Consider the following 21780-nt stretch of genomic DNA (forward strand, 5'->3'; position numbering starts at 1 on the left):
CACATATTTTCAGATGAACATGGGAGGGCAGAAGGCTGCCTAATAATGAAGCACCCCCAAACAACAAACCAAATGCAACAACTAGTGCAAGCATTCCTGGGGGAAGGCCTGCAGCAGATGGATTTGCATACGGTGATGTCATCCAAGCAGTGGGTCAAAGTTGGCTTCAACCCTCGTCTGCATATGAAAAGAGAAAAGGGGCGTGCAGGGCATAGCGGCCTTTTGCGGCGCTTGGATGACCCCTAGTTCGCATTAAACACCTCCACCCTCCTTCGGTGTGGGGCTCATGTTGGCTATGCCCCAGCCCCTGAAGCATTCAAGCTGATTTCTTGCAGCAGCTGGGCACTGTAACAGCTCCAGAGCTGCTCTGTACGGCAAGTAAAAGGGTGTGGGCCCTGCAGCACTACCTGTAGTTTGCATTGTGCATTGGAAGGCACAAAATAAGCAGACAAGAGGAGAAGTCAGGATAGTGCACAAGGGTATAAAAGGGAGGGGCTCATGAAAAAAGAAGTGGAAACAGACAGCAAACTAGGCTGGAGAGAGACCTGAGACAAAGAGATCTGAATTATACGAGAGCCGACCAGGGGAAACACAAATTATGCAGTCAAGCTTCCCACATTTGGGGAAATCGCAGGGGCACCACACCCAGAGTGCAATGGGTGAGCCTTGCCCTGGGAGAAGCACCTTCATGATCATAGTATCTCACCTGGCAGGTAAGTAGGAGTTAGGCTAGAGCTGGGGAGGGTCGCTACTCGGGCACCCCCCTGTCAAGTGAAGGAGATCCAACTGAGGCAGCACAAGGGAACTCTCGAAAGAAGAACAAGGCTAGAGGAAGATCTGAGACAAATAAATCTGACTTTTACCAGAGCTGACTAGAGGAAAGCACAAACACAGTCCCCCACTACCACAAATAATGCAGTCGAGTTTCCCACATTTGGGGAAATCACAGGGGTCAGCATACCCAGAATGCAATGAATGAACCTCACCCTGGGAGAACAATCTTCATGACCATGGTATCGCCTATGCAAAATAAGTATGATTTGGGATAGGGCTGGGGAGGGCCGCTGCTCAGGCACATCTCTGTCAAGTAAAGGAGATTCAGCTGAGGCAGCACAAGGGAACTCTCATCTGGGGACAACAACTGCAGGGAGAACACATATTTTCAGATAAAAATCTTGGTCATGCTCTGGTTTCTCTTCAGAACGAACAAATCTTTCGCCTCTTACTAAAGATTTCCGTGGAGAGGAGCAAAACCGAGTTTTATCTCAATTTTTGCATGCCCCATCTTTTTGGGGTTTCTTTTACCGGTTTAAAGATAGAATGAGTGTGCTTTAATGTAAGCTCATTTGCATAGAAATGACAGTAAATGTTTATTTATGTTCAAACAGAACTTTCTTGACCATGCTACTTGCTTTAAAGATCTGGGAGCACATGGAATACAGTACAAACCATGCTTATAGCAAGGAGAAGCCAGGTGAGAAATCTGCTTTCTTTCAAATTGGGCGCTCACTTTGATCTGAATGAGGACTGCTGGCACAGCACTCAGGCGACAGGTGGAATCTTGGTCATGCTCTGGTTTCTCTTCAGAATGAACAAATCTTTCGCCTTTTATTAAAGATTATCCGTGGAGAGGAGCAAAACTGAGTTTTATCTCAATTTTTGCATGCCCCATATTATTGGGGTTTCTTTTATCAGTTTAAAGACAGAACAAGTGTGCTTTCTTGTTAGCTTTAATGTAAGTTTATTTGCATAACAATGACAATAAATGTCTGTTTCTTTTCAAGCAGAACTTTCTTGACCATACTAATTGCTTGAAAGATCTGGGAGCACATGGAAAAGAGTACAAACCATGTTTATAGCAAGGGGAAGCCTGGTGAGAAATCTGCTTTCTTTCTTTCAAATTGGGTGCTCACTTTGAGCTGAATGAGGACTGCTGGCATGGCACTCAGGCGACAGGTGGAATCTTGGTCATGCTCTGGTTTCTCTTCAGAACGAACAAATCTTTCGCCTTTTACTAAAGATTTCCGTGGAGAGGAGCAAAACTGAGTTTTATCTCAATTTTTGCATGCCCCATATCATACCTCCCAACTGTCCCGATTTTCGCGGGACAGTCCCGTTTTTTGGGGACTGTCCCGCTGTCCCACCTGCGGGCCGCAGTGTCCCGCGGTGGGGAGGACAGTTGGGAGGCTCTGTCTGTCGCTGCCCTGCTTAGCAGAGCAGCGGTGAATAGTCGCTGTGCGCACAGCGTCTATTCACTGAAGTCAGAGGGAGAGGTGGCATGCCAGCGGCTCACAGAGCGCTGGGCATGCCCCCTCAGTGCCGAAAACGGGGGCGTGACTCGCGATCGCGGGTCCTCCCGCGAAGCCATGCCCCTTTTTACTTAGGCCACGCCCTTTTTGGGAGCGCGTGCGACTTCGCCGCGCGTGTGTCCCTCTTTGCGAGCCGACAAAGTTGGGAGGTATGCCCATATTATTGGGGTTTCTTTTATCAGTTTAAAGACAGAACGAGTGTGCTTTCTGGTTAGCTTTAATGTAAGTTTATTTGCATAACAATGACAGTAAATGTTTGTTTCTTTTCAAACAGAACTTTCTTGACCATGCTACTTGCTTGAAAGATCTGGGAGCACATGGAAAACAGTACAAACCATGCAGTATCACAAGAGCCTTTATTTGATCTTTCATGAAGATAGAGCAGAATTGGGGACACGTCAACAATTTCTGCCGAAGGTGGTTCATCTTTCCACATGGTGCCTTTGGCCACTGACACCTTCGTTGAGTCAAAGTCTCTGGCTGTGGTCAGAACTTTGAAAATTTATGTCACCAGAACGGTTCAGATTAGGAAAACAGAGGCTCTGTTTGTCCTGTATGCTCCCAACAGGATTGGGTGTCCTGCTTCCATGTAGACCATTATGCGCTGGATCTGTGGTAAGATTCAGCATGCTCATTCCATGGCAGGATTGCCGTTACTGAATTAGGTGAAGACCCATTCTACTAGAAAGGTGGGTTCATCCTGGGCAGCTGGTCGGGGAGTCTCGGCATTGCAACTTTGCCGAGCAGCTATTTAGTAAACACTTTTGCTAAGTTTTACAAGTTTGATACCTTGGCCGATGATAACTTCAAGTTGGGTAATTCGGTGCTGCAGAGTCGTACGCACTCTTCCACCCGTTCAAGAGCTTTGGTATAACCCCATGGTTCTTAATGTGACCCCAGCATCCTCTAGGTCGTATGAGAAAATAGGATTTTAATACCTACCGGTAAATCCTTTTCTCTTAGTCTGTAGAGGATGCTGGGCACCCGTCCCAGTCCATACTGTGTCTGCAGTTATTACTTGTGGTTATACACATGTTGTGTTATGGTTCTGGTCAGCTTTTTGCTGCAATTATTCATGCCGTTGGCTTGTGTTCTGTTGAATGCCACGTTCTGCGGCATGCTTAAGGTGTGAGCTGGTAAGATGCTCACCTTAGTTTAACAATAAATCCTTTCCTCGAAATGTCCGTCTCCATGGGCACAGTTCCTATAACTGGAGTCTGGAGGAGGGGCATAGAGGGAGGAGCCAGTTCACACCCTTTGATAGTCTTAAAGTGCCCATGTCTCTTGCGGATCCCGTCTATACCCCATGGTTCTTAATGTGACCCCAGCATCCTCTACGGACTAAGAGAAAAGGATGCCCTTGCGCACTATCCTGACTTCTCCTCCCGTCTGCTTACTTTGTGCCTTCCAACGCACAATGCAAACTACAGGTGGTGCTGCAGGGCCCACACCCTTTTACTTGCCTTACAGAACAGCTCTGGAGCTGTTACAGTGCCCAGCTGCTGCAAGAAATCAGCTTGAATGCTTCAGGGGATGGGGCATGGCCAACATGAGCCCCACACCAAAGGAGGGTGGGGGTGTTTAATGAGAACTAGGGGTCATCCAAGCACTGCAAAAGGCCGCCATGCCCTGCACGCCCCTTTTCTCTTTTCATATGCAGATGAGGGTTCCAGCCAACTTTGGCCCACTGCTTGAATAACATCACTGTATGCAAATCCGTCTGCTGCAGACCTTCCCCCAGGAAGGCTTGTACTAGATGTTGCATATGGTTTGATATTTGATGGTGCTTCAGTATTAGGCAGCCTTCCGCCCTCCCATGTTCATCTGAAAAGATGTGGTCTCCCTGCAGTTGTTGTCCCCAGACGAGAGTTCCCTTGTGCTTCCTCAGTTGAATCTCCTTAACTTGACGGGGGAGGGGCTGCCCGAGCAGCCACCCTCCCCAGCCCTATCCCAACTCATACTTATTTTGCATATGTGATCTCTTGATCATGAAGATTGTTCTCACAGGGTGAGGTTCATCCATTATATTTTAAAATAGGAAGGTACAAATTACATATTTGAATTGCATTTATGTGCTGGATTCAAATGTCCCCCCCCCCCCTTCCTTTCTCAATTGTGCCCGTCAGCAGCTATTCTAAGGTTGCTGCCAATGGGTGTGACACATTAATTTCTTCTGTGGGGTACACTGGACTCCACAAGGATTCACATTGGGGTGTAGAGTAGGATCTTGATCTGAGGCACCAACCGGCTCAAAGCTTTTGACTGTTCCCAAGATGCTCAGTGCATTCTCCTCTATAACCCCGCTTCCATGAACAGGGAGCTCAGTTTGTAGTTGGTGCCTTCAGTAGCAGGCCACTTAACAGGGGCCTGCCTCAGGCAGCCTATTCTTAGCTATAAATTTTGACAAGAAAAGAAGAACTTGTTTTATGAGAATCTACAAGGGCTGCAGCAGGCTAGGTCTAATAGACATCTTTACTGCAGCTTCATCACTCCCAGCGGCGCTGTATACTCCCGTGCCCTGGTTGCTGGGTCACTGCAGCGGAGGGTCCGGTTTCATCCTAAGGTCAGTCACACACACACCACCCTTCCGGATCACGAGGCCGCTGATGAAGGGGAGCGTGGCCGTAGGGGGTGGACCGTGTGCGCACTGGCGTGGACACTGATTACTGGGCAGCCGCTCCACTAGCCACCAGGTACAGTTAAGGAGCACAGGTCTGGGGGTTTTTCTCCTATATTAACCCAATTTTGTACTGCCCGCAGCGCATTGTGATAGGTAATAGGGCCTGATTCAGGTTGGATTGCAATCACAATAAGCGATCCAACTGCAAAAATTGCTAAGAGCATACGCATGTGCCTGCATTTTCTGCGGCACCGCGCAGAGAATGCGATCGCCTCTGCCTGTCAATCGGGGCGGGGGGGGATAGGTGGGTCAGCAACACTCCATTTCCAAGTCAGGGATGGAGCGGTGCGGGGGCAAGGCTTCAAAATGGGGTCTGCAACGGAGTAGACACAGGGGGCGTGGTCACAGCGGCTGTATGACATCACATTCAGCCGCTGTGATCACAAAAATGGTGGCGGCTTCCTGCGCGCACATACAGTCTGCACCAGCAGGAGGCTACACCATTTTTTATGATCACGCTGAACTGCAGTGCGACTGCAATTACAGCATGGTCAAGAAGGGAGGCGTCATGCTGGGTGGCCATGCCCTTTCACTGTGCAGGAGCCAGCACCGCTCACACACTAGTCCCCGGGTGCAGCCCCCAACCCCCGGGACACCCGGAGCAACAAAATGTAGATTCAGGCCACCAGGCCACGCCCCTACCTATGAAACCATGCCTCCTTTTTACCATTGCGCTGCTTATCTGCGCGCACTGCATTACAATCTCCCTCGCCACCTCTCTGGGTGTCACCAGTGATAGTGACACCTCTGCCATGCTTGTAGCAGCTGGTCCTAAGATCTACGCCTCAAGCCCTGAGTGTTTGCCCTTGTGACTTGTTGATCATCATAGCGAAGCAGATGCTTACAGAAAACTGCAGGGGCTTAGATTGAAAATAAAAAAAATTGATTGGTATAAGGTAGAGAGGAGCGGGTTCGGTTCTCCGAGAACCGAATTCCCCACGAACTCCACGTTGTTTACACTGGTCCGAGGCAGGCTCGGTTGTTCCCGCCTGACTCGCAAAACCTGAACAAGGGAAAATGTCATCATCCCGCTGTCGGATTCTCGCGAGATTCGGATTCCATATAAAGAGCTGCGCGTTGCCGCCATTTTTACTCGTGCATTGAAGAGAGAGCGGAATGGACGTGGCTATGTTCTCTCAGTGGAAATCTCAATATCAGTGCTCAGTATCAGTGGTTACTTATTGCTGCTCAGTAATACTAGTAGTGTGTCTCTCCTGCTCAGTGTCAGTTCTCAGTAGTATCCTCATCAGTGCTCAGTATCACTGCTCATTGTCTTGTGCTGCATTGTGGTGCTCAGCATACTACAGTACATTACTAATAGTCCAGTGCTGCATCTTGCTGCTCAGTGTCAGTTCTAGTATCCTCATCAGTGCTCACTATCACTGTTCATTGCATTTTGGTTTTCTGTATACTACAGTAACATAGTAATATAGTAACATATAGTAACATAGTTTTTGAGGTTGAATAGAGGCAAATTGCCCATCGTGTTCAACCTGTTTTAAGTTGTGATGATTCTACATACTTGCTGAATAATGTTTTATGACTAGTTAGCTACTATAACTCATGTTACCCCCGGATTAACCATGTTGATATTTTAAGTATTATAACCTTAGATAGCTTTTTCATTCAGAAATGTATCCATTCCTTTTTTAAATCCAATTACAGAGTCCGCCATTACCACCTTCCCTGGCAGGGAATTCCACATCCTGATTGCCCTAACAGTGAAGATCATAGTATCTCACCTGGCAGGTAAGTAGGAGTTGGGCTAGAGCTGTGGAGGATTGCTGCTCGGGCACCCCCTGTCAAGTGAAGGAGATCCAACTGAGGCAGCACAAGGGAACTCTCGAAAGAAGAACAAGGCTAGAGGAAGATCTGAGACAAAGAAATCTGACTTTTACCAGAGCTGACCAGAGGAAAGCACAAACACAGTCCCCCACTACCACAAATAATGCAGTCGAGTTTCCCACGTTGGGGAAATCACAGGGGTCAGCATACCCAGAATGCAATGAATGAACCTCACCCTGGGAGAACAATCTTCATGACCATGGTATCTCCTATGCAAAATAAGTATGATTTGGGATAGGGCTGGGGAGGGCCGCTGCTCAGGCACATCTCTGTCAAGTAAAGGAGATTCAACTGAGGCAGCACAAGGGAACTCTCATCTGGGGACAACAACTGCAGGGAGAACACATATTTTCAGATGAAAATCTTGGTCATGCTCTGGTTTCTCTTCAGAACGAACAAATCTTTCGCCTTTTACTAAAGATTTCCGTGGAGAGGAGCAAAACTGAGTTTTACCTCAATTTTTGCATGCCCCATCTTTTTGGATTTTCTTTTATCGGTTTAAAGATAGAATGAGTGTGCTTTAATGAAAGCTCATTTGCATAGAAATTACAGTAAATGTTTGTTTCTTTTCAAACAGAACTTTCTTGACCATGCTACTTGCTTGAAAGATCTGGGAGCACATGGAATACAGTACAAACCATGCTTATAGCAAGGAGAAGCCAGGTGAGAAATCTGCTTTCTTTCAAATTGGGCGCTCACTTTGATCTGAATGAGGACTGCTGGCATGGCACTCAGGCGACAGGTGGAATCTTGGTCATGCTCTGGTTTCTCTTCAGAATGAACAAATCTTTCGCCATTTATTAAAGATTTCCGTGGAGAGGAGCAAAACTGAGTTTTATCTCAATTTTTGCATGCCCCATATTATTGGGGTTTCTTTTATCAGTTTAAGGACAGAATGAGTGTGCTTTCTTGTTGGCTTTAATGTAAGTTTATTTGTATAACAATGACAGTAAATGTCTGTTTCTTTTCAAACAGAACTTTCTTGACCATGCTACTTGCTTGAAAGATCTGGGAGCACATGGAAAAGAGTACAAACCATGCTTATAGCAAGGGGAAGCCTGGTGAGAAATCTGCTTTCTTTCTTTCAAATTGGGTGCTCACTTTGAGCTGAATGAGGACTGCTGGCATGGCACTCAGGCGACAGGTGGAATCTTGGTCATGCTCTGGTTTCTCTTCAGAACGAACAAATCTTTCGCCTTTTACTAAAGATTTCCGTGGAGAGGAGCAAAACTGAGTTTTATCTCAAATTTTGCATTCCCCATCTTATTGGGGTTTTATTTTATCTGTTTAAAGATAGAACGAGTGTGCTTTAATGTAAGCTCATTTGCATAGAAATGACAGTAAATGTTTGTTTCTTTTCAAACAGAACTTTCTTGACTATACTAATTGCTTGAAAGATCTGGGAACACATGGAAAAGAGTACAAACCATGTTTATAGCTAGGGGAAGCCTGGTGAGAAATCTGCTATCTTTCTTTCAAATTGGGTGCTCACTTTGAGCTCAATGAGAACTGCTGGCATGGCACTCAGGCGACAGGTGGAATCTTGGTCATGCTCTGGTTTCTCTTCAGAACTAACAAATATTTCGCCTTTTATTAAAGATTTCCGTGGAGAGGAGCAAAACTGAGTTTTATCTCAATTTTTGCATGCCCCATATTTTTGGGGTTTCTTTTATCAGTTTAAAGACAGAACGAGTGTGCTTTCTTGTTAGCTTTAATGTAAGTTGCCATAGATGCAGTGAAACACACGTGTAGGGCACGGCGTGTCCGCGTGTATTTGACTCATGTGAAATGTTATAAAACAAAAATATATGATTATGATGTTAGCTGTTAGTCTCCACTAATAGGGAATAGAAGCTGAGCTATAAGAAAGGAATACACTAGATATGATGTCACTTAGCAGATACAATGTCTAAAGTGCATACAGATAGCTACTAATAACTCTTGATAAGAAAGTATATCAGTGTGGGTATATTTATATGATGGGATATTGGGACTAGTGAATATATATCACTCCTGCTGTCCAGATTGGCAATAACCAGACAATTATGATAAGAGTAGAGATGTCACATGGGCTGCTATAGATATTAATTTAATGCTGTATGTGTCATGTGTTACAAATGGATACATTTTCTATGAGTCAGCCTAGCAGCTGCATGTTCTAACAGAACACTATCCTCACACAGAATCTGCTAACCTTGAGATAACTAAATGACAGTGTGTAACAGTCTCTTTACTATAAGACTGTTACAAAGTAATATATATATTTGAAGTCAGTCTAGCAGCTGTGTGTTCCAGCAGTTTATAAGACAAAGAAAATCTCCTATTGTGGAATCTAGACACATGGGACTGCTGGCCTGTGTCATACTATTTCTATGTAATACCAGTAACATGTATATAACTGTTACATAATTGTTACAAATGGATAAATCTTTGAGTCAGCCTAGCAGCTGCATGTCCTAACAGGACACCATAAATCCTTTACAGTGTAACAAATTGATTGGTAACACTTAAAGGCTGGAGAGCAGTTATATGCCTTACTAGCATACTCAATATACCACATTATTACACCAGTTACCACGATTATTGACAGCGCATTTGATATATTATATTACCCTCACACTGAGTCTGTTTACCTTTAGATAACTAAGTGACCGAATATGTAACAGTTTCTCTATCATAAGACTGTTACAAAGTGAGATAGATATATTTGGAAGTCAGTCAAACAGCTGTGTGTTTCAGCGGTTTATAAGAAAATTCCTCATTGTGGAATCTGGACCACTAAGGGTTATTATATATATAGCACATGGAATTGCCACATCTCCCTATATGATAATTTCATTACACTGTAACATAATAAGAATTAACTCTTTAACAGTGTAAATAGAGAGTAATGAATCTCTGACACATGGAATATATTATTTCTTAGATGAATTGGATAAACCATTATGACAGACACTTTGCTTCCTAATAAGAATTGAGGTGGCTATACCTCTAAGGAAAGCATTATTGCCTACGCCTAGATCAGATTAAATAAGATCTGGCTGAATATATGAAGGAAGGTTGCTATTTATATGAGAATTGGAATTGCTATATTCCTTAAGGCAACCCCACCGATTGATATATGTTGTCAATTAAGTATATCTGAACGGCTATATCTGGACCAGATTTAATAAGATCTGGCTGATTATATGAAGGAGGGCTGCTATTTATATTGGAATTGCCATATTCCTTAAGGCAACCGCACCTGTTGGTATATCTCGCCAATTAACTATATCTAAACAGCTAAATTAAAGCTATTCATCATTTTTTTAGTTTGGATATTAATAAATATGATCTTTCCATGATGCATAGAGATTTCCCTATCAAGTGATTCCTTATCCGATATAGAAAGCTATCCCCCTGTGGTATTGAATTTAGGAATATAGTCTTAGGGGACACAGAGAAATAAGTGATCCCCATCTACCTAAGCACCCCACAAATTGGAGGTTAGCTTACCGGTTATACTCAATCACCCCCACAAATTCGCCAATGGGGATGGCTTCCCGGGAGGTAACCCCTATTGAGTGAAGGGAGTATATAGGATACGACCCAGTGGTACCTGACGACATAGATACTAACAGCTATTTAATAACATTACGCTAGAAAGTGATTATTAGCAACATATATATCTATATAAACAACCCCGCCAGGGTTGTGCCTTCAAAAATAATCACACACGGACACGCTTTTTAAACCTTTTTTTCACATCTCTTTATTCTTCTTATGCACATGTATGTTAGTTCTGTGATTTTAACCTTTATGTTTCACTGCAGTTTGGGATAATAATATTAATATTTATCCAATTTTAATACATACTTAATAAAGGTTATATTTTATGATTCATTCATTCTGTCCAGTGCGTCAACAGTGCAGATTTCTTCTTGTTTTTTCTCCCAAATTCTATAACAATGACAGTAAATGTTGTTTCTTTTCAAACAGAACTTTCTTGACCATGCTACTTGCTTGAAAGATCTGGGAGCACATGGAAAACAGTACAAACCATGCAGTATCACAAGAGCCTTTATTTGATCTTTCATGAAGATAGAGCAGAATTGAGGACACGTCAACAATTTCTGCCGAAGGTGGTTCATCTTTCCACATGGTGCCTTTGGCCACTGACACCTTCGTTGAGTCAAAGTCTCTGGCTGTGGTCAGAACTTTGAAAATTTATGTCACCAGAACGGTTCAGATTAGGAAAACAGAGGCTCTGTTTGTCCTGTATGCTCCCAACAGGATTGGGTGTCCTGCTTCCATGTAGACCATTATGCGCTGGATCTGTGGTAAGATTCAGCATGCTCATTCCATGGCAGGATTGCCGTTACTGAATTAGGTGAAGACCCATTCTACTAGAAAGGTGGGTTCATCCTGGGCAGCTGGTCGGGGAGTCTCGGCATTGCAACTTTGCCGAGCAGCTATTTAGTAAACACTTTTGCTAAGTTTTACAAGTTTGATACCTTGGCTGATGATAACCTCAAGTTGGGTCATTCGGTGCTGCAGAGTCGTACGCACTCTCCCACCCGTTCAAGAGCTTTGGTATAACCCCATGGTTCTTAATGTGACCCCAGCATCCTCTAGGTCGTATGAGAAAATAGGATTTTAATACCTACCGGTAAATCCTTTTCTCTTAGTCCGTAGAGGATGCTGGGCACCCGTCCCAGTCCATACTGTGTCTGCAGTTATTACTTGTGGTTATACACATGTTATGTTATGGTTCTGGTCAGCTTTTTGCTGCAATTGTTCATGCCGTTGGCTTGTGTTCTGTTGAATGCCACGTTCTGCGGCATGCTTAAGGTGTGAGCTGGTAAGATGCTCACCTTAGTTTAACAATAAATCCTTTCCTCGAAATGTCCGTCTCCCTGGGCACAGTTCCTATAACTGGAGTCTGGAGGAGGGGCATAGAGGGAGGAGCCAGTTCACACCCTTTGAAAGTCTTAAAGTGCCCATGTCTCTTGCGGATCCCGTCTATACCCCATGGTTCTTAATGTGACCCCAGCATCCTCTACGGACTAAGAGAAAAGGATGCCCTTGCGCACTATCCTGACTTCTCCTCCCGTCTGCTTACTTTGTGCCTTCCAACGCACAATGCGAACTACAGGTGGTGCTGCAGGGCCCACACCCTTTTACTTGCCTTACAGAACAGCTCTGGAGCTGTTACAGTGCCCAGCTGCTGCAAGAAATCAGCTTGAATGCTTCAGGGGATGGGGCATGGCCAACATGAGCCCCACACCAAAGTAGGGTGGGGGTGTTTAATGCGAACTAGGGGTCATCCAAGCACCGCAAAAGGCCGCCATGCCCTGCATGCCCCTTTTCTCTTTTCATATGCAGATGAGGGTTCCAGCCAACTTTGGCCCACATCTTGGATGACATCACCGTATGCAAATCCGTCTTCTGCAGACCTTCCCCCAGGAATGCTTGTACTAGTTGTTGCATATGGTTTGATATTTGATGGTGCTTCAATATTAGGCAGCCTTCCACCCTCCCATGTTCATCTGAACAGATGTGGTCTCCCTGCAGTTGTTGTCCCCAGACGAGAGTTCCCTTGTGCGTCCTCAGTTGAATCTCCTTAACTTGACGGGGGAGGGGCTGCCCGAGCAGCCACCCTCCCCAGCCCTATCCCAACTCATACTTATTTTGCATATGAGATCTCTTGATCATGAAGATTGTTCTCACAGGGTGAGGTTCATCCATTATATTTTAAAATAGGAAGGTACAAATTACATATTTGAATTGCATCTATGTGCTGGATTCAAATGTCCCCCCCCCCCCTTCCTTTCTCAATTGTGCCCGTCAGCAGCTATTCTAAGGTTGCTGCCAATGGGTGTGACACATTAATTTCTTCTGTTGGGTACACTGGACTCCACAAGGATTCACATTGGGGTGTAGAGTAGGATCTTGATCTGAGGCACCAACCGGCTCAAAGCTTTTGACTGTTCCCAAGATGCTCAGCGCATCCTCCTCTATAACCCCGCTTCCATGAACAGGGAGCTCAGTTTGTAGTTGGTGCCTTCAGTAGCAGGCCACTTAACAGGGGCCTGCCTCAGGCAGCCTATTCTTAGCTATTAATTTTGACAAGAAAAGAAGAACTTGTTTTATGAGAATCTACAAGGGCTGCAGCAGGCTAGGTCTAATAGACATCTTTACTGCAGCTTCATCACTCCCAGCGGCGCTGTATACTCCCGTGCCCTGGTTGCTGGGTCACTGCAGCGGAGGCTCCAGTTTCTTCCTAAGGTCAGTCACACACACACCGCCCTTCCGGATCACGAGGCCGCTGATGAAGGGGAGCGTGGCCGTAGGGGGTGGACCGTGTGCGCACTGGCGTGGACACTGATTACTGGGCAGCCGCTCCACTAGCCACCAGGTACAGTTAAGGAGCACAGGTCTGGGAGTTTTACTCCTATATTAACCCAATTTTGTACTGCCCGCAGCGCATTGTGATAGGTAATAGGGCCTGATTCAGGTTGGAATGCAATCACAATAAGCGATCCAACTGCAAAAATTGCTAACAGCATACGCATGTGCCTGCATTTTCTGCGGCACCCCGCAGAGAATGCGATCGCCTCTGCCTGTCAATCGGGGCGGGGGGGGGAGAGGGGGGTCAGCAACACTCCATTTCCAAGTCAGGGATGGAGCGGTGCGGGGGCAAGGCTTCAAAATGGGGTCTGCAACGGAGGAGACACAGGGGGCGTGGTCACAGCGGCTGTATGACATCACATTCAGCCGCTGTGATCACAAAAATGGTGGCGGCTTCCTGCGCGCACATACAGTTTGCACCAGCAGGAGGCTACACCATTTTTTATGATCACGCTGAACTGCAGTGCGACTGCAATTACAGCATGGTCAAGAATGGAGGCGTCATGCTGGGTGGCCATGCCCTGTCACTGTGCAGGAGCCAGCACCGCACACACACTAGTCCCCGGGTGCAGCCCCCAACCCCCGGGACACCCGGAGCAACAAAATGTAGATTCGGGCCACCAGGCCACGCCCCTACCTATGAAACCATGCCTCCTTTTTACCATTGCGCTGCTTATCTGCGCGCACTGCATTACAATCTCCTTCGCCACCTCTCTGGGTGTCACCAGTGATAGTGACACCTCTGCCATGCTTGTAGCAGCTGGTCCTAAGATCTACGCCTCAAGCCCTGAGTGTTTGCCCTTGTGACTTGTTGATCATCATAGCGAAGCAGATGCTTACAGAAAACTGCAGGGGCTTAGATTGAAAATAAAAAAATTGATGGGTATAAGGTAGAGAGGAGCGGGTTCGGTTCTCCGAGAACCGAATTCCCGACGAACTCCATGTGGTTTACACTGGTCCGAGGCAGGCTCGGTTGTTCCCGCCTGACTCGGAAAACCTGAACAAGGGAAAATGTCATCATCCCGCTGTCGGATTCTCTCGAGATTCGGATTCCATATAAAGAGCTGCGCGTTGCCGCCATTTTTACTCGTGCATTGAAGAGAGAGCGGAGAGGACGTGGCTATGTTCTCTCAGTGGAAATCTCAATATCAGTGCTCAGTATCAGTGGTTACTTATTGCTGCTCAGTAATACTAGTAGTGTGTCTCTCCTGCTCAGTGTCAGTTCTCAGTAGTATCCTCATCAGTGCTCAGTATCACTGCTCATTGTCTTGTGCTGCATTGTGGTGCTCAGCATACTACAGTACATTACTAATAGTCCAGTGCTGCATCTTGCTGCTCAGTGTCAGTTCTAGTATCCTCATCAGTGCTCACTATCACTGCTCATTACATTGTGGTGTTCTGTATACTACAGTAACATAGTAATATAGTAACATATAGTAACATAGTTTTTGAGGTTGAATAGAGGCAAATTGCCCATCGTGTTCAACCTGTTTTAAGTTGTGATGATTCTACATACTTGCTGAATAATGTTTTATGACTAGTTAGCTACTATAACTCATGTTACCCCCGGATTAACCATGTTGATATTTTAAGTATTATAACCTTGGATAGCTTTTTCATTCAGAAATGTATCCATTCCTTTTTTAAATCCAATTACAGAGTCCGCCATTACCACCTTCCCTGGCAGGGAATTCCACATCCTGATTGCCCTAACAGTGAACATCATAGTATCTCACCTGGCAGGTAAGTAGGAGTTGGGCTAGAGCTGTGGAGGATTGCTGCTCGGGCACCCCCTGTCAAGTGAAGGAGATCCAACTGAGGCAGCACAAGGGAACTCTCGAAAGAAGAACAAGGCTAGAGGAAGATCTGAGACAAAGAAATCTGACTTTTACCAGAGCTGACCAGAGGAAAGCACAAACGCAGTCCCCCACTACCACAAATAATGCAGTCGAGTTTCCCACATTTGGGGAAATCACAGGGGTCAGCATACCCAGAGTGCAATGAATGAACCTCACCCTGGGAGAACAATCTTCATGACCATGGTATCTCCTATGCAAAATAAGTATGATTTGGGATAGGGCTGGGGAGGGCCGCTGCTCAGGCACATCTCTGTCAAGTAAAGGAGATTCAACTGAGGCAACACAAGGGAACTCTCATCTGGGGACAACAACTGCAGGGAGAACACATATTTTCAGATGAACATGGGAGGGCAGAAGGCTGCCTAACACTGAAGCACCCCCAAACAACAAACCAAATGCAACTACTAGTGCAAGCATTCCTGGGGGAAGGCCTGCAGCAGATGGATTTGCATATGGTGATGTCATCCAAGCAGTGGGTCAAAGTTGGCTTCAACCCTCGTCTGCATATGAAAATAAAAAAGGGGTGTGCAGGGCATGGCGGCCTTTTGCGGCGCTTGGATGACCCCTAGTTTGCATTAAACACCTCCACCTTCCTTCGGTGTGGGGCTCATGTTGGCTATGCCCCAGCCCCTGAAGCATTCAAGCTGATTTCTTGCAGCAGCTGGGCACTGTAACAGCTCCAGAGCTGCTCTGTAAAGCAAGTAAAAGGGTGTGGGCCCTGCAGCACTACCTGTAGTTTGCATTGTGCGTTGGAAGGCACAAAGTAAGCAGACGGGAGAAGTCAGGATAGTGCACAAGGGCATAGAAGGGAGCGGCTCAAGAAAAGAGAAGTGGAAACAGACAGCAAACTAGGCTGGAGAGAGACCTGAGACAAAGAGATCTGAATTATACGAGAGCCGACCAGAGGAAACACAAATTATGTAATCAAGTGTCCCACATTTGGGGAAATCGTAGGAGCAGCACACCCAGAGTGCATTGGGTGAGCCTTGCCCTGGGAGAAGCACCTTCCTGATCATAGTATCTCACCTGGCAGGTAAGTAGGAGTTGGGCTAGAGCTGGGGAGGGTCGCTGTTCGGGCACCCCCCTGTCAAGTGAAGGAGATCCAACTGAGGCAGCACAAGGAAACTCTCGAAAAAAGAACAAGGCTAGAGGAAGATCTGAGACAAAGAAATCTGACTTTTACCAGAGCTGACCAGAGGAAAGCACAAACACAGTCCCCCACTACCACAAATAATGCAGTCGAGTTTCCCACATTTGGGGAAATGACAGGGGTCAGCATACCCAGAATGCAATGAATGAACCTCACCCTGGGAGAACAATCTTCATGACAATGGTATCTCCTATGCAAAATAAGTATGATTTGGGATAGGGCTGGGGAGGGCCGCTGCTCAGGCACATCCCTGTCAAGTAAAGGAGATTCAACTGAGGCAGCACAAGGGAACTCTCATCTGGGGACAACAACTGCAGGGAGAACACATATTTTCAGATGAACATGGGAGAGCAGAAGGCTGCCTAATACTGAAGCACCCCCAAACAACAAACCAAATGCAACAACTAGTACAAGCATTCCTGGGAAAAGGTCTGCAGAAGACGGATTTGCATACGGTGATGTCATCCAAGCAGTGGGCCAAAGTTGGCTGGAACCCTCATCTGCATATGAAAAGAGAAAAGGGGTATGCAGGGCATGGCGGCCTTTTGCGGCGCTTGGATGACCCTTAGTTCGCATTAAACACCTCCACCCTCCGTCGGTGTGGGGCTCATGTTGGCTATGCCCCAGCCCCTGAAGCATTCAAGCTGATTTCTTGCAGCAGCTGGGCACTGTAACAGCTCCAGAGCTGCTCTGTAAGGCAAGTAAAAGGGTGTTGGCCCTGCAGCACTACCTGTAGTTTGCATTGTGCGTTGGAAGGCACAAAGTAAGCAGACAGGAGAAGTCAGGAGAGTGCACAAGGGCAAGGGCAGGGGCTCAAGAAAAGAGAAGTGGAAACAGACAGCAAACTAGGCTGGAGAGAGACCTGAGACAAAGAGATCTGAATTATACGAGTAGCCGACCAGAGGAAACACAAATTATGTAGTCAAGTGTCCCACATTTGGGGAAATCGTAGGAGCAGCACACCCAGAGTGCAATGGGTGAGCCTTGCCCTGGGAGAAGCACCTTCCTGATCATAGTATCTCACCTGGCAGGTAAGTAGGAGTTGGGCTAGAGCTGGGGAGGGTCGCTGCTCGGGCACCCCCCTGTCAAGTGAAGGAAATCCAACTGAGGCAGCACAAGGAAACTCTCAAAAAAAGAACAAGGCTAGAGGAAGATCTGAGACAAAGAAATCTGACTTTTACCAGAGCTGACCAGAGGAAAGCACAAACACAGTCCCCCACTACCACAAATAATGCAGTCGAGTTTCCCACATTTGGGGAAATCACAGGGGTCAGCATACCCAGAATGCAATGAATGAACCTCACCCTGGAAGAACAATCTTCATGACCATGGTATCTCCTATGCAAAATAAGTATGATTTGGGATAGGGCTGGGGATGGCCGCTGCTCAGGCACATCTCTGTCAAGTAAAGGAGATTCAACTGAGGCAGCACAAGAGAACTCTCATCTGGGGACAACAACTGCAGGGAGAACACATATTTTCAGATGAACATGGGAGAGCAGAAGGCTGCCTAATACTGAAGCACCCCAAACAACAAACCAAATGCAACAACTAGTACAAGCATTCCTGGGGGAAGGTCTGCAGAAGACGTATTTGCATACGGTGATGTCATCCAAGCAGTGGGCCAAAGTTGGCTGGAACCCTCATCTGCATATGAAAAGAGAAAAGGGGTATGCAGGGCATGGCGGCCTTTTGCGGCGCTTGGATGACCCTTAGTTCGCATTAAACACCTCCACCCTCCGTCGGTGTGGGGCTCATGTTGGCTATGCCCCAGCCCCTGAAGCATTCAAGCTGATTTCTTGCAGCAGCTGGGCACTGTAACAGCTCCAGAGCTGCTCTGAAAGGCAAGTAAAAGGGTGTGGGCCCTGCAGCACTACCTGTAGTTTGCATTGTGCGTTGGAAGGCACAAAGTAAGCAGACAGGAGAAGTCAGGAGAGTGCACAAGGGCATAGAAGGCAGCGGCTCAAGAAAAGAGAAGTGGAAACAGACAGCAAACTAGGCTGGAGAGAGACCTGAGACAAAGAGATCTGAATTATACGAGAGCCGACCAGGGGAAACGCAAATTATGCAGTCAAGTTTCCCACATTTGGGGAAATCGCAGGAGCAGCACACCCAGAGTGCAATGGGTGAGCCTTGCCCTGGGAGAAGCACCTTCATGATCATAGTATCTCACCTGGCAGTTATGTAGGAGTTGGGCTAGAGCTGGGGAGGGTCGCTGCTCGGGTACCCCCCTGTCAAGTGAAGGAGATCAAACTGAGGCAGCACAATGGAACTCTCGAAAGAAGAACAAGGCTAGAGGAAGATCTGAGACAAAGAAATCTGACTTTTACCAGAGCTGACCAGAGGAAAACACAAACACAGTCCCCCACTACCACAAATAATGCAGTTGAGTTTCCCACATTTGGGGAAATCACAGGGGTCAGCATACCCAGAATGCAATGAATGAACCTCACCCTGGGAGAACAATCTTTATGACCATGGTATCTCCTATGCAAAATAAGTATGATTTGGGATAGGGCTGGGGAGGGCCGCTGCTCAGGCACATCTCTGTCAAGTAAAGGAGATTCAACTGAGGCAGCACAAGGGAACTCTCATCTGGGGACAACAACTGCCGGGAGAACACATATTTTCAGATGAACATGGGAGGGCAGAAGGCTGCCTAATACTGAAGCACCCCCAAACAACAAACCAAATGCAACAACTAGTACAAGCATTCCTGGGGGAAGGTCTGCAGAAGACGGATTTGCATACAGTGATGTCATCCAAGCAGTGGGCCAAAGTTGGCTGGAACCCTCATCTGCATATGAAAAGAGAAAAGGGGTATGCAGGGCATGGCGGCCTTTTGCGGCGCTTGGATGACCCTTAGTTCGCATTAAACACCCCCACCCTACTTCGGTGTGGGGCTCATGTTGGCCATGCCCCAGCCCCTGAAGCATTCAAGCTGATTTCTTGCAGCAGCTTGGCACTGTAACAGCTCCAGAGCTGCTCTGTAAGGCAAGTAAAAGGGTGTGGGCCCTGCAGCACTACCTGTAGTTTGCATTGTGCATCGGAAGGCACAAAGTAAGCAGACAGGAGGAGAAGTCAGGATAGTGCACAAGGGTATAGAAGGGAGGGGCTCAAGAAAAAAGAAGTGGAAACAGACAGCAAACTAGGCTGGAGAGAGACCTGAGACAAAGAGATCTGAATTATATGAGAGCCGACTAGGGGAAACACAAATTATGCAATCAAGTTTCCCATATTTGGGGAAATCGCAGGGGCAGCACACCCAGAGTGCAATGGGTGAGCCTTGCCCTGGGAGAAGCAACTTCATGATCATAGTATCTCACCTGGCAGGTAAGTAGGAGTTGGGCTAGAGCTGGGGAGGGTCGCTGCTCGGGCACCCCCCTGTCAAGTGAAGGAGATCCAACTGAGGCAGCACAAGGGAACTCTTGAAAGAAGAACAAGGCTAGAGGAAGATCTGAGACAAAGAAATCTGACTTTTACCAGAGCTGACCAGAGTAAAGCACAAACACAGTCCCCCACTACCACAAATAATGCAGTTGAGTTTCCCACATTTGGGGAAATCACAGAGGTCAGCATACCCAGAACGCAATGAATGAACCTAACCCTGGGAGAACAATCTTCATGACCATGGTATCTCCTATGCAAAATAAGTATGATTTGGGATAGGGCTGGGGAGGGCCGCTGCTCAGGCACATCTCTGTCAAGTAAAGGAGATTCAACTGAGGCAGCACAAGGGAACTCTCATCTGGGGACAACAACTGCAGGGAGAACACATATTTTCAGATGAACATGGGAGGGCAGAAGGCTGCCTAATACTGAAGCACCCCCAAACAACAAACCAAATGCAACAACTAGTGCAAGCATTCCTGGGGGAAGGCCTGCCGCAGATGGATTTGCATATGGTGCTGTCATCCAAGCAGTGGGTCAAAGTTGGCTTCAACCCTCGTCTGCATATGAAAAGAGAAAAGGGGCATGCAGGGCATGGCGGCCTTTTGCGGCGCTTGGCTGACCCCTAGTTTGCATTAAACACCTCCACCCTCCGTCGGTGTGGGGCTCATGTTGGCTATGCCCCAGCCCCTGAAGCATTCAAGCTGATTTCTTGCTGCAGCTGGGCACTGTAACAGCTCCAGAGCTGCTCTGTAAGGCAAGTAAAAGGGTGTGGGCCCTGCAGCACTACCTGTAGTTTGCATTGTGCGTTGGAAGGCACAAAGTAAGCAGACAGGAGAAGTCTGGAGAGTGCACAAGGGCATAGAAGGCAGCGGCTCAAGAAAAGAGAAGTGGAAACAGACAGCAAACTAGGCTGGAGAGAGACCTGAGACAAAGAGATCTGAATTATACGAGAGCCGACCAGGGGAAACACAAATTATGCAGTCAAGTTTCCCACAGGAGTATATAGGATACGACCCAGTGGTACCTGACGACATAGATACTAACAGCTATTTAATAACATTACGCTAGAAAGTGATTATTAGCAACATATATATCTATATAAACAACCCCGCCAGGGTTGTGCCTTCAAAAATAATCACACACGGACACGCTTTTTAAACCTTTTTTTCACATCTCTTTATTCTTCTTATGCACATGTATGTTAGTTCTGTGATTTTAACCTTTATGTTTCACTGCAGTTTGGGATAATAATATTAATATTTATCCAATTTTAATACATACTTAATAAAGGTTATATTTTATGATTCATTCATTCTGTCCAGTGCGTCAACAGTGCAGATTTCTTCTTGTTTTTTCTCCCAAATTCTATAACAATGACAGTAAATGTTGTTTCTTTTCAAACAGAACTTTCTTGACCATGCTTCTTGCTTGAAAGATCTGGGAGCACATGGAAAACAGTACAAACCATGCAGTATCACAAGAGCCTTTATTTGATATTTCATGAAGATAGAGCAGAATTGAGGACACGTCAACTATTTCTGCCGAAGGTGGTTCATCTTTCCACATGGTGCCTTTGGCCACTGACACCTTCGTTGAGTCAAAGTCTCTGGCTGTGGTCAGAACTTTGAAAATTTATGTCACCAGAACGGTTCAGATTAGGAAAACAGAGGCTCTGTTTGTCCTGTATGCTCCCAACAGGATTGGGTGTCCTGCTTCCATGTAGACAATTATGCGCTGGATCTGTGGTAAGATTCAGCATGCTCATTCCACGGCAGGATTGCCGTTACTGAATTAGGTGAAGACCCATTCTACTAGAAAGGTGGGTTCATCCTGGGCAGCTGGTCGGGGAGTCTCGGCATTGCAACTTTGCCGAGCAGCTATTTAGTAAACACTTTTGCTAAGTTTTACAAGTTTTAGAGTAAAGGAGATTCAACTGAGGCAGCACAAGGGAACTCTCATCTGGGGACAACAACTGCAGTGAGAACACATATTTTCAGATGAACATGGGAGGGCAGAAGGCTGCCTAATACTGAAGCACCCCCAAACAACAAACCAAATGCAACAACTAGTACAAGCATTCCTGGGGGAAGGTCTGCAGAAGACGGATATGCATATAGTGATGTCATCCAAGCAGTGGGCCAAAGTTGGCTGGAA

The 21780-nt window shown here is 46.4% G+C and overlaps 18 non-coding genes and 1 pseudogene across 18 annotated transcripts; 7 read left to right on the forward strand and 12 right to left on the reverse strand.

Annotated features, from left to right (window-relative positions):
- Positions 1–558: 558 nt before the first annotated feature.
- On the reverse strand, positions 559–721 carry LOC135017519 (U1 spliceosomal RNA). The gene has a single exon (XR_010215330.1). It is a non-coding gene; the product is annotated as a U1 spliceosomal RNA (small nuclear RNA).
- A 152-nt stretch (positions 722–873) lies between these two features.
- LOC135017274 (U1 spliceosomal RNA) lies at positions 874–1037 on the reverse strand. Its single transcript, XR_010215104.1, has one exon. It is a non-coding gene; the product is annotated as a U1 spliceosomal RNA (small nuclear RNA).
- A 144-nt stretch (positions 1038–1181) lies between these two features.
- LOC135017573 (U5 spliceosomal RNA) lies at positions 1182–1297 on the forward strand. The gene has a single exon (XR_010215371.1). It is a non-coding gene; the product is annotated as a U5 spliceosomal RNA (small nuclear RNA).
- A 270-nt stretch (positions 1298–1567) lies between these two features.
- LOC135017597 (U5 spliceosomal RNA) lies at positions 1568–1684 on the forward strand. Its single transcript, XR_010215394.1, has one exon. It is a non-coding gene; the product is annotated as a U5 spliceosomal RNA (small nuclear RNA).
- A 286-nt stretch (positions 1685–1970) lies between these two features.
- On the forward strand, positions 1971–2083 carry LOC135017595 (U5 spliceosomal RNA). Its single transcript, XR_010215392.1, has one exon. It is a non-coding gene; the product is annotated as a U5 spliceosomal RNA (small nuclear RNA).
- A 4814-nt stretch (positions 2084–6897) lies between these two features.
- Positions 6898–7060, reverse strand: LOC135017575 (U1 spliceosomal RNA). Its single transcript, XR_010215373.1, has one exon. It is a non-coding gene; the product is annotated as a U1 spliceosomal RNA (small nuclear RNA).
- A 144-nt stretch (positions 7061–7204) lies between these two features.
- On the forward strand, positions 7205–7320 carry LOC135017578 (U5 spliceosomal RNA). Its single transcript, XR_010215376.1, has one exon. It is a non-coding gene; the product is annotated as a U5 spliceosomal RNA (small nuclear RNA).
- A 270-nt stretch (positions 7321–7590) lies between these two features.
- On the forward strand, positions 7591–7706 carry LOC135017585 (U5 spliceosomal RNA). Its single transcript, XR_010215382.1, has one exon. It is a non-coding gene; the product is annotated as a U5 spliceosomal RNA (small nuclear RNA).
- Positions 7707–7992: 286 nt separating this feature from the next.
- LOC135017568 (U5 spliceosomal RNA) lies at positions 7993–8108 on the forward strand. The gene has a single exon (XR_010215366.1). It is a non-coding gene; the product is annotated as a U5 spliceosomal RNA (small nuclear RNA).
- Positions 8109–8383: 275 nt separating this feature from the next.
- On the forward strand, positions 8384–8499 carry LOC135017588 (U5 spliceosomal RNA). The gene has a single exon (XR_010215385.1). It is a non-coding gene; the product is annotated as a U5 spliceosomal RNA (small nuclear RNA).
- A 6627-nt stretch (positions 8500–15126) lies between these two features.
- On the reverse strand, positions 15127–15290 carry LOC135017262 (U1 spliceosomal RNA). The gene has a single exon (XR_010215093.1). It is a non-coding gene; the product is annotated as a U1 spliceosomal RNA (small nuclear RNA).
- A 671-nt stretch (positions 15291–15961) lies between these two features.
- Positions 15962–16124, reverse strand: LOC135017544 (U1 spliceosomal RNA). Its single transcript, XR_010215348.1, has one exon. It is a non-coding gene; the product is annotated as a U1 spliceosomal RNA (small nuclear RNA).
- A 152-nt stretch (positions 16125–16276) lies between these two features.
- On the reverse strand, positions 16277–16440 carry LOC135017321 (U1 spliceosomal RNA). Its single transcript, XR_010215150.1, has one exon. It is a non-coding gene; the product is annotated as a U1 spliceosomal RNA (small nuclear RNA).
- A 668-nt stretch (positions 16441–17108) lies between these two features.
- Positions 17109–17272, reverse strand: LOC135017504 (U1 spliceosomal RNA). The gene has a single exon (XR_010215318.1). It is a non-coding gene; the product is annotated as a U1 spliceosomal RNA (small nuclear RNA).
- Positions 17273–17424: 152 nt separating this feature from the next.
- LOC135017614 (U1 spliceosomal RNA) lies at positions 17425–17588 on the reverse strand. The gene has a single exon (XR_010215411.1). It is a non-coding gene; the product is annotated as a U1 spliceosomal RNA (small nuclear RNA).
- A 670-nt stretch (positions 17589–18258) lies between these two features.
- Positions 18259–18421, reverse strand: LOC135017538 (U1 spliceosomal RNA). The gene has a single exon (XR_010215346.1). It is a non-coding gene; the product is annotated as a U1 spliceosomal RNA (small nuclear RNA).
- A 152-nt stretch (positions 18422–18573) lies between these two features.
- LOC135017612 (U1 spliceosomal RNA) lies at positions 18574–18737 on the reverse strand. The gene has a single exon (XR_010215409.1). It is a non-coding gene; the product is annotated as a U1 spliceosomal RNA (small nuclear RNA).
- Positions 18738–19439: 702 nt separating this feature from the next.
- Positions 19440–19574, reverse strand: LOC135017528 (U1 spliceosomal RNA; annotated as a pseudogene).
- Positions 19575–19726: 152 nt separating this feature from the next.
- LOC135017350 (U1 spliceosomal RNA) lies at positions 19727–19890 on the reverse strand. Its single transcript, XR_010215178.1, has one exon. It is a non-coding gene; the product is annotated as a U1 spliceosomal RNA (small nuclear RNA).
- Between the last annotated feature and the right edge of the window lie 1890 nt (positions 19891–21780).

The sequence above is a fragment of the Pseudophryne corroboree genome, unplaced genomic scaffold (genome assembly GCF_028390025.1).
Source record: "Pseudophryne corroboree isolate aPseCor3 unplaced genomic scaffold, aPseCor3.hap2 scaffold_316, whole genome shotgun sequence".
NCBI lineage: Eukaryota > Metazoa > Chordata > Amphibia > Anura > Myobatrachidae > Pseudophryne > Pseudophryne corroboree.